This window comes from Bidens hawaiensis, unplaced genomic scaffold (assembly GCF_021521415.1).
Source record: "Bidens hawaiensis isolate Kalapana, Puna unplaced genomic scaffold, B.hawaiensis_p1.1 tig00015201_1, whole genome shotgun sequence".
Classification (NCBI taxonomy): domain Eukaryota; kingdom Viridiplantae; phylum Streptophyta; class Magnoliopsida; order Asterales; family Asteraceae; genus Bidens; species Bidens hawaiensis.
Genome location: NW_027492350.1, coordinates 303,559 through 314,270, shown reverse-complemented (window position 1 = coordinate 314,270; position 10,712 = coordinate 303,559).

Here is a 10,712-nt window from a genome sequence, read left to right as displayed (position 1 = left end):
TGTACAATGTTATCCATAAAAGATGTATGATATACTTAAATTTGAATGTAATTAATGACATTTTAGTTTCTATAAGGCTATGTATAGTGAAAGAGTTATAAAATGGGACGACTTGCGTCATGTGAAGTCTAATTAATAAAATATGAGTTTTTGTTTTATGGATGTAAATTCTTAATCATCCCATGAGTCTCTACTAGGCGCAATATTAAAAAAAATCCATAACATATTTATTTATCTACTTCCTCCGTCCATTTGAAAGTGTCCACATTTCCTTTTTAGTTTGTCACATTACAAATGTCCACTTTCAAACTTTATTAATTAATTTCCAAATTTACCCTTAAAAATACAATCATTCAAACTTTATTAAATTTGTCTTTTTATATATGTCAATGTCATTATAGTCATTTGTTAAGAAAAAAAATGCAATCATTCAAACTTTATTAAATTTTGTGTTTTTCAAACTAGGACAGTTGTAGAGGGATGGAGGGAGTATTATTTTTTTCTCATGATCGTGAGTTCTTATACATATTGTCCAAATAAAGTAGAAATTTTTGAACATGCGAAGATTTAGCTATTGTTCAAAATATTGAGGGTTGATTGAAGGTACCTGCTTCTTAGTCGTCCCATGAGTTGTCGATAACCCAATAAAGTGAAAACAAAAGCCTACCAGTTGTTGCTTGCCCCGTATAGTGAAAATAAAATCGACACTTATAAAATGAAGAAATTAGAGCAAGAAATGAAGACCCGTCGAGTCAAATAAAACCTGAATAAGAGACCCACCATGTCACAACCTCAAAATCCACTAACGGAGTTTTACCGGATCGGAATCATTAGTTATAATCAAACCATAAAAACATTAAATGAAAATAAGTGCGGAAGCGTAAATATATAAACCAAGTGTTGCGCCACGCAGGACGACTTAAAAACCCACATAGTAACAATTTTAAACAAGTTTGCATAATCAATAGTGTTCAAAACAATGCATAATCCTATACCGCGCGCCCGCCTCGGCTACCTGAGAATAACATACTAAAAGTGTCAACACGAGGTTGGTGAGTTCACAAGTTTATATAAAATAAAGCGTTTAGCGTTTTGCGTTCAGTGTTTTGCGTTTAGCGTTTTGCGTTACCAGATAGTGTTAAATCAATTATATATCGATAGGTAGCTAGCCTATACAACAAGTATTACTAAGTGTTCGACACCGAAGCTGACTGTTTATCATGTGCCTTGCCACCAGGTCTATCCCGACCATGGTAATGTGTTTAGCCAAGATTACACCCACTCGACCTCCAGTCGAGCTTAGCGTTGGGTGGGGTTTGTCAAACCCAGTAGTACTATTCAACAATAACTCGCTATTTTACAATACTAAACGGTTCGATGTGTGAAGGACTTCAATTATTTCGTTTGCCACTTAGCCTTTACAAGTGATATATAATTTACTAACAAAATCTAAAAGCGTTTTCGGAGTATGTTATCTCCCCCAAGTGAAAAGCGTTTAAAGAGTTTAAAAGGGGTAAGTGAAACTCACTGTTTGCGAAGAATTCCCAAAAACAAGTCACCCAAGTGATGCGCGTCACAGAAAACTCTCACTAGCGTTCTATAACAACAAGGAGATTTTCTAAGAGTCGGAACTATTATCGAGTCTCTAGACTCGGCACATAATACTTAAGCACAAGATACGTTTCGTGTTCGTTTGTGAATCGTGTGTGACTTAACAAGCACATTTGTGATACGTTACATGATGTGAACAACTATCTACGTGTCAAGTATTAATAGTGTACATATCTATCAAATATTCCCCGCAAGGGCAATTTGGTCAAAACATAACAATTATCTAGTAACAAGCACGTTTCATGTATTTTCACAAAGTTCAGCAACTAATTTCATCACGACAGAATTCTACTTGAAAGACTACCCTATTCAACAGATCATAGTATCTCAATTAATTCACCAAAAATCGTCACAAAAGCACACATGTGTTAGGTTTCCAGAACATATTTTATTATATTTTTATTCCACATAGATTTCTCACAATGATCAAAACATTACAGCAAACTCACAACAATCAAATTCATGCGCAACAGAATGTTATTTGAAATTCCCGTTAAATGAAAAATCCAATTAATGCAAGACTAATTGGGTTAGGTTCTTAACTCAATAAGTTAACTTCCAGAAGTGGAACCAACCCATTTGGTCTTGTAGTTCATGAGATATGCTAATTACAAAACAACTTAACAGTAGGTCTCACAACTCAGATTTGCACATCAGTTTTGTAAAATCATAAAGATTAACTTTTACTCGTCCAAAAATTACAAACTTGGACTTTATAGAAACTAGACTAAACATAGTACCCTGTGGTGTTAATAATCTCGACCAATTCTCACATTCACACCTCGTTACAGTCAATTGAACATCAACAACACAATCTGTCCAGAAACAATTTGCATCCAAACTCAACATATTAACCATCTATAGACCACAATCCGTTCATATGACATTCTAGACACCATAATCACTATCCATGCACATCAATTACACACTACATACATGATTAGGGTTTTACTTGAACTCAAAATCAAAGAAACAAGCGATTAACATGCAATAACATCAATTCTATTTATCAAATCAACAATCAATACATAATTAAACATCATCAAATCAAACAAAGCATATGAGCACCATATATATAATTTTCAAAATCTAGGGTTTAGAATTAAACCTTCAAAAGCACAAAAACAAGCAAGAGGAAGGTGAGAGATGACTAGGAACGAGTGTAGGATGCTTCAATTGTGAAAAACGAGGTCGATTAAGGGTGGTATGGGGGTGGTGTATGGCTGCCGATCGCAAGGAGAGGGGAGGGGGGCTGGCCGTCGGGTTTGGGAGGAGAGAGAGGGAGGATTAGGGTTTAGATTAATATTATTATTTATAATAACATGTTACATCTAGGTCCCTCAACTTCTAATTTGTACTTTTCTAGCTTATTTTAACTAGTTTGCATATTGAGTTAACGTTCCATACAATGTTATCACATAACACATAAGTCTAACACATAATTATCACATAATTATTGTTTTGATGTTTTTCGTTTATTCACCAATGGTTTGCGTCAATTCGTTTGCGTTTCGGTGCAATCCCGAAAGACTACACATGTAGTAATTGTCAAGCGTCATTTAAAACCTTAGTTTAAATGTAATGAGATGTGCGTTATAGATCCAATGATCTTAAGTTTGAATTGACGGAGTTTGAGTTAACGGAGTTAACCAGAAATTGACGAGTGTCACACACCATTTTAATCATCCCACGAGTCTCTACTAGACGCAATATTAAAAAATCCAAAAAATATGTATTTATTTATTATTAATATTTTCTCACAATCGTGGGCTCTTATACACATTGTTCAAATAAATTAGAAATTTTTTAATGCGAATATTCAGCTATTGTTCAAAATATTGAGGGTCGATTTAAATAACCAGCTTCTTAGTCATCCCATGAGTCGTCGATACCCTCGTTAAGTAAAAACAAAAGCCTACCGGTAGTAGCTTGCCCCGCATAGTAAAAACAAAATCGACACTCATAAAATGAAGAAATGGAAGCCTAAATGAAGAAATGAAGACCCGACGAGTAAAATAAAATTTGAATAAGAGACCCACCATCTTATTCATCACACGAGTCCCTACTATGCGCAATATTAAAAAAATCCAAAAATCATTTTATTTTGTTTTCTCACAATCGTGAGTTCTTATACAAATTGTTCAAATAAAGTAGATATTTTTCGAAATGCAAAGATTTAACTATTTTTCAAAATATTGAGGGTCGATTTAAAGTACATGCTTCTTAGTCGTCCCTTGAGTCGTCGATAGCCCAACAAAGTAAAAACAAAAGCCTATCGGTTGCTGCTTGCCCCACATAGTGAAAATAAAACCCACACTTATAAAATGAAGAAACGAAAACCTAAAATGAAGAAATGAAGATCCGTCGAGTAAAATAAAACTTGAATAAGAGACTCACCATTTTAATCATCCCACGAGTCTTTAATAGATGCAATATTAAAAAAATCCAAAAAATATATATTTATTTATTACTTTTTTCTCACAGTCGTGGGTTCTTATACACATTATTCGCATAAAGTAGAAATTTTTGAATGCTGTAAGGCCCCGAACCCGGTAGCCCTACTTTCGCGTCGGATTTACTCATAAACACAGTTCTTACAAATCAGAGTTCATCAAAACTTTCGCGGAATATAAAAACTTTCATGAAACGTTACAGCAATCCAAAACTTGCCTTAATTAAACATTCTTGTCTTTCAAAATAAACGTCAATTACATTAAAACATTTTGAGTCTTCAGATGCCAGTCTCCTATTCGCCCACCATGTGCCCGCTCAAGCTAGCTGTCTCATTCTACTCACCTGCGTGCATACTAAAAGTCAGCTACGCTGAGTGAGTTCTAGTTAATCAAGCAACTTATCATACAACCACTACATACAATATATACGTATCCGAAGACACATAGTCCACAGTCTAACATGCCACTGCTTAACCACTTAATTACCCCTATAGCTTAGCCTCTTAATTACCCCTACAGCTTAGCCACTTATGCCACTTTATGCCACTTTAATAACGAATATCGTTATGCCACTTTGCCACTTTAATAACGAAGTCACGTATAGGCTTACCCTACCACGTACTATCGTCATGCCACTAACACTCTTACTAGACTCTGCCACTTCTATCACAATCTACCCCTACTTGTCTACAGCACACTTTATATCAATACAATATTTACATAATAAGCAAGTCACATCATAGAATACATACACACTAACAACCACTTGACAATCACTATCCTTGGCGATACGTGCAATATCCGAAGATCGTTCACGTACCGACATGCATTACATAATAGCTACTTGTATAACATCTATACACTTACCACTTAAGGTAAGTGTATTCACACTTTCACATCTAACCTGCTTACCTTACCACTTAGCCTCTTATTTACACCTACCACCTTGCCACTTTAATAACGTATAACGTTATGCCACTTTGCCACTTTAATAACGTAAAACGTTATGCCACTTTGCCACTTTAATAACGTATAACGTTATGCCACTTTGCCACTTTAATAACGTATAACGTTATGCCACTTTGCTACTTTAATAACGTAAAACGTTATGCCACTTTGCCACTTTAATAACGTAAAACGTTATGCCACTTTTCCACTTTAATAACGTATAACGTTATGCCACTTTGCCACTTTAATGACGTAGTCACGTATAGGCTTACCCTACCACGTACTATCGTCATGCCACTAACACTCTTACTACACTCTTGCCACTTCTAACACGCTCTACCTCTACTTGTCTACAACATGCTTCATATCATTTACATAATAAGCAAGTCACATCATAACATTCATACACGCTATCAACCACTTGGAATTTACTATCCTTGGCGATACGTGCAATATCCGAAGATCGTTCACGTACCGACAAGCATTATAAAACATATACCTCGTATAACATCTATAGCATACACTTACCACTTAAGGTAAGTGTATTCACACTTCACATCGAGTATGCACACAGCCCCGAAAACACAACAAGGAATGGGGCTAGAAACTCATCTGAACTCTGCTTCTTCCTCCGATATTTGTAAATCCCTTCTTTAACTGAGCTCGGCTGACTGTATAAGTTACACGTATCAATTAACTACTACTACTCATGTTGTAATTCTATCTTTATATGACCCACAACGAACGGGGGTCCGGGGGCAGCGCCCCTGGCAGCGGGGTCTAGGGGCGGCAGCCCCTAGCAGGGTCCAAGGGGCAGAGCCCTTGGCTGGGGTCGAGCTGTCAGGTCAGCTTGGAAAAATTTTATTTCCATTAACTGTCTTAACACATTTTTCATTAGGTTTTTAATTTATTTTCTAATCGAACTTGACTTTAGGCGAAGTTATCAGTTAGGCGAACTTGGCCGTAAGCGAAGTTATCAATTAGGCGAACTTGGCCTCAGGCGAAGTTACCAGTTAGGCGAACTTGGCCGTAAGCGAAGTTATCAATTAGGCGAACTTGGTTTCAGGCGAAGTTACCAGTTAGGCGAACTTGGCCGTAAGCGAAGTTATCAATTAGGCGAACTTGGCCTCAGGCGAAGTTGTCGCTTTGAAGGCGAAGTTATCGCTTTGAAGGCAAAGTTATCGCTTTGAAGGCGAAGTTGCCCAGTTCGCGGCGAAGTTGCCCAGTCCAGCCGCTGTTTGGTTTCTATCAAGCATTTTGGCGATTTTAACACCCTTGTTATGGTTCAACATCACCCACTACGCTCCCCAACCGTTTTCGGTCGTTTATACACTATAAAGCTTGGATCTTTAAACTTCAAAGATCAAGAATCATACCTTTTTGAGCTTGTTTGGATCTCGTTTAACTTGTTTAATCACAACTAATCGCTCACCCTCTCTCGGATCTTGTTCGTTCCTCTCCTCGGCCGCCGGCGGTGTATGTGGTGTGTGTGTTTTGGGTGTGTATAGAGATATGGATAAATGGATGGAATGGAAAGGATTGGGGTTTAAGGGGGTATTTATACTCCCTCAAGCCCATGGACCGAAGGCCCATATTTCCTTTTGGTCCATATCCAAACCCATCTAATTATCCTACTAAGTCTTCATATTATGCTGTTCCACTAACTCTTTATTTCACCTGACAAAATAATATATTAAATATTACTTAGAAATTTCGGGATGTTACAAATGCGAATTTATAGTTATTGTTCAAAATATTGAGGATCGATTGAAATAACCAGCTTCTTAGTCATCCCATGAATCGTCGATAGCCCCGTTAAGTAAAAACAAAAGCCTACCGGATGTTGCTTGCCCTGCATAGTGAAAACAAACTCGACAATCTTAAAATGAAGAAATGGAAGCCCAAAATGAAGAAATGAAAACCCAATGAGTCAAATAAAACTTGAATAAGAGATCTACCATTTTAATCATCCCAGGAGTCCCTACTAGGCGCAATATTAAAAAATCCAAAAAATATGTATTTATTTATTATTATTATTTTCTCACAATCGTGAGCTCTTATACACATTGTTAAAATAAAGTAAAAAATTTTGAAAATGCGAAAATTTAACTATTGTTCAAAATATCGATGGACGATTGAAATAACCAGCTTCTTAGTCATCCCATGAGTCTTCGATAACCCCGTTAAGTAAAAACAAAAGCCTACCGATAGCTGCTTGCCCCGCATAGTGAAAATAAAATCGACACTCTTAAAATGAAGAAATGAATACCCGACGAATCAAATAAAACTTGGATAAGAGACCCACCATCTTAAATGTGTAATGGTGTTATATATATATATATCACACATATAATAATAAATCTAAACCAAAAAGCAGGAGACAACGCCCCCCCCCCCTCCCAAATCGCCCCAATATCGCCTAGGGGGTGTTCACCAATTTTGTAGTCCCTTAGGCTATGTGTAGTGGAGGGGCTACAAATTAGGGCTGCCAATTTATACACGAGACACAAATACACGAAACGTACCTACACGACTTTAACAGGTAAGGCTTAATAGGTTTCGTGTACTAAACAGGTAGACACGAAATTACTTGTTAACTTTCGTGTCTAAACAGGTATAATACATGTTTACCTGTTAATACCAGGTTATTTTTAAAATTATATATATATATATATATATATAAAGTATAGTTATATTATATCATCCCTAACCCTAATTTCATCCAAATCATTCTTACAAACCAAACCACAACCGTCTCCTGCTCGCCTCTCATCATGCATCCCACCATCGCCGGCCTTCCTCCAGTCACCGACCATATCTCTCTCCGGCCATCACCCGTCGCTGACCTTCCTCCTGTCGACAGCCATATCTCTCTCCGCCGCTAGGTTGTCAAATATTTGTTTCTAAACAGTTATTATCGTGTACTATCGTGTATACTAGGTAGTAACAGGTTCGTGTTCGTGTTCGTGTTTCGTACACACTAAGTTTTCGTTTCGTGTACAGGTATACACATTTCGTGTTCATGTCTTATCGTTTTCGTGTCTTATCATGTACGAGTATACACGATATGCCAGCTCTACTACAAATTGGGCGAATTGCGACACATGACGCCCAGTCAGCAAAGGGTAGGAATTTGTTTTTGAGGTGTGTTGTAGGCTAATATATATATATATACATATATATATACTACACACAAACATATATAATAATAATATTTAATATATATACTAAACACAAACACATTTCGCCCGACAAATAATTAACCCACCCCCCCTATCGCCCCACATTTCGCCCGGGGGAGGGGGGCGGTGTTGTAGCCCCTATCGCCCAAAAATCCTCCCAATCCATCGCCCACTACGGGTAGCCTTATCCCCCCACTATGGATAGCCTAAGAATCTGGGCACTAATAGTATTCTTTTAATGTTTCAAATAATCAAGATTTAAATACCTCTATAATAAATTAACACAAAATGTCATTTGGCATAGCGATATTAAAATGTCGGTTAAGACTTTGTCTTTTTAAATAATGAGAGTTTATATATTTAAAAGAAATGTAATTTAGATATAGAGTTAGATTTATCGTTCAAATAAAATCTATCTAAATTAATGATCTACCAGGATAGTACATGTGTTACATAGGGTTGACATTAGATATGTAACAAAATGTATCTAAAACTACCATACAATATCATAATATATATATACATATATATAAACAACCATAATATATCATCAAATTTATAACCCAAAAGATATAATATTTATCTATATTGAAGATATAGATAATAAGATAGTCTACATAAACAGTTAATAATTACACAAACTTAAGTTTATAATATATAAAAGTCATTACAACTAATTAGATGTTAACGTTGCTACACAAACATGATAGCCAAAATTTGCGACTTCAAACAAAATCATCAGTACCTAAAACTTGAAAAAGAAAAACAAAATATGGAAGTCAATTAACTATTTAACTCAAATGTGACTAACATATATCATAAAGACTTCATGTAAACATAAATATGTAAATACTTTTGTTGTAACACACACAAAATGTTTATATGTAACACAAGTTTATATAAATAACAAAATAAATAAAACTGGTTATAAAAAATTAAAGACTTTTGAATCTATCATATTATTAAAAGAATCATACTAACCATAAACTCTAAAACAAAAGAAGATATAAACATGTGAGGTAAACTTACCAACCATCAGCTTCATCAACAATCCAACAAAAAACCAAACCGCCATCACAACCTACGACACCAAAAAAGCGATTTTAATAGTTTATTGTACGTTTTTATATATTAATGTAATAACATAAACAAACAAACATTGCAATCAATAAACTAAATAATTAAACTAATTAAGTAAATAAACACATTATTGAATAACTGTCACCTTAAACTTCAACATTAGATTCAAAGGAACTATGAAGATCATCAAAATCGGATTCGTAGTTTTGACACTCTAAAAGCCATTTAACCTTCTCACCGACCTCCTCTTTCAAATCAAAATGTGCCCTGTGTTTTCTCTCATTCGAAAGCTTCAACTGATCCAAATCTCTTATAAGATAAAGATCATTTGATTGCAATATTGATCTTGGCTTCACAGTCTTCTGTTGCCCATTAACATACTTTATAACAACCAAATTCTGAAAAGGATAAAAAAACCATTGACTCACATTGACAACCGGAAGAACCTCTTGATCATGTTGTACAATATCCTCTCGAATAGCATTCATCAGTGAGTTCTCTTCATCAGATAGAAAAACTTTTCGATTCCCGACTGCGTATATTTGATACCTCTTGAGAATATCAAAAGACAAAACAGAGTAGATGTTATGCTTGTGAATTACCGAGCGATCACTGATAGTGAACTCATATCTATTGTTATCGGAGCAAAACTTCCGGTTAACAATTGTCGACATTGTGGACGAAAATGAAAACTGATTGTGTTTGATTGTCTGATTGAAGAAATTAGGGTGTGATTGTTCATCTTCAAAAACCGTATAAATTAATCAAAAATAATGGCGGTTGTTGAATCCATAAAACTAATTATTAACCCTATACTTTTAGACTGTTTATAAACGTTATACCTATATTTTGTTTATTTTTTAAATCTGGGAAATAGATAAGATATACAATATATATCAAATAAATTATAATTAAAAACATACATGTTTAATAATTTATACTATAAATACAAGATAAAAAAGATACATAAAAAATGTATATAAACTACCATACAATATCATAATATATATATAAACAAAAATAATATATCATTAAATTTAGAACCCAAAAAGATATAATATTTATCTATATTGGAGATATAGTTAATAAGATAGTCTACATAAACTGTTAATAATTACACAAACTTAAGTTTATAATAAAAGTCATTACAACTAATTAGATGTTAGCGTTGCTATACCAACATGATAGGCAAAATTTGCAACCTAAAACAAAATCATCAGTACCTAAAACCGGTTTGATATTAGATATATAACACAATGTATATAAACTACATACAATATAATAATATATAACGAAATATAAACATTCAAAATATAATAACATATAATGCTATATAAAAATTCATAAACATCCACAAAAAGAAGTACACCAAACCATTGTCTAAATAATCACCTAATAGAAACAAACGATTCATTGTCTTATCAACCACATTAAACCA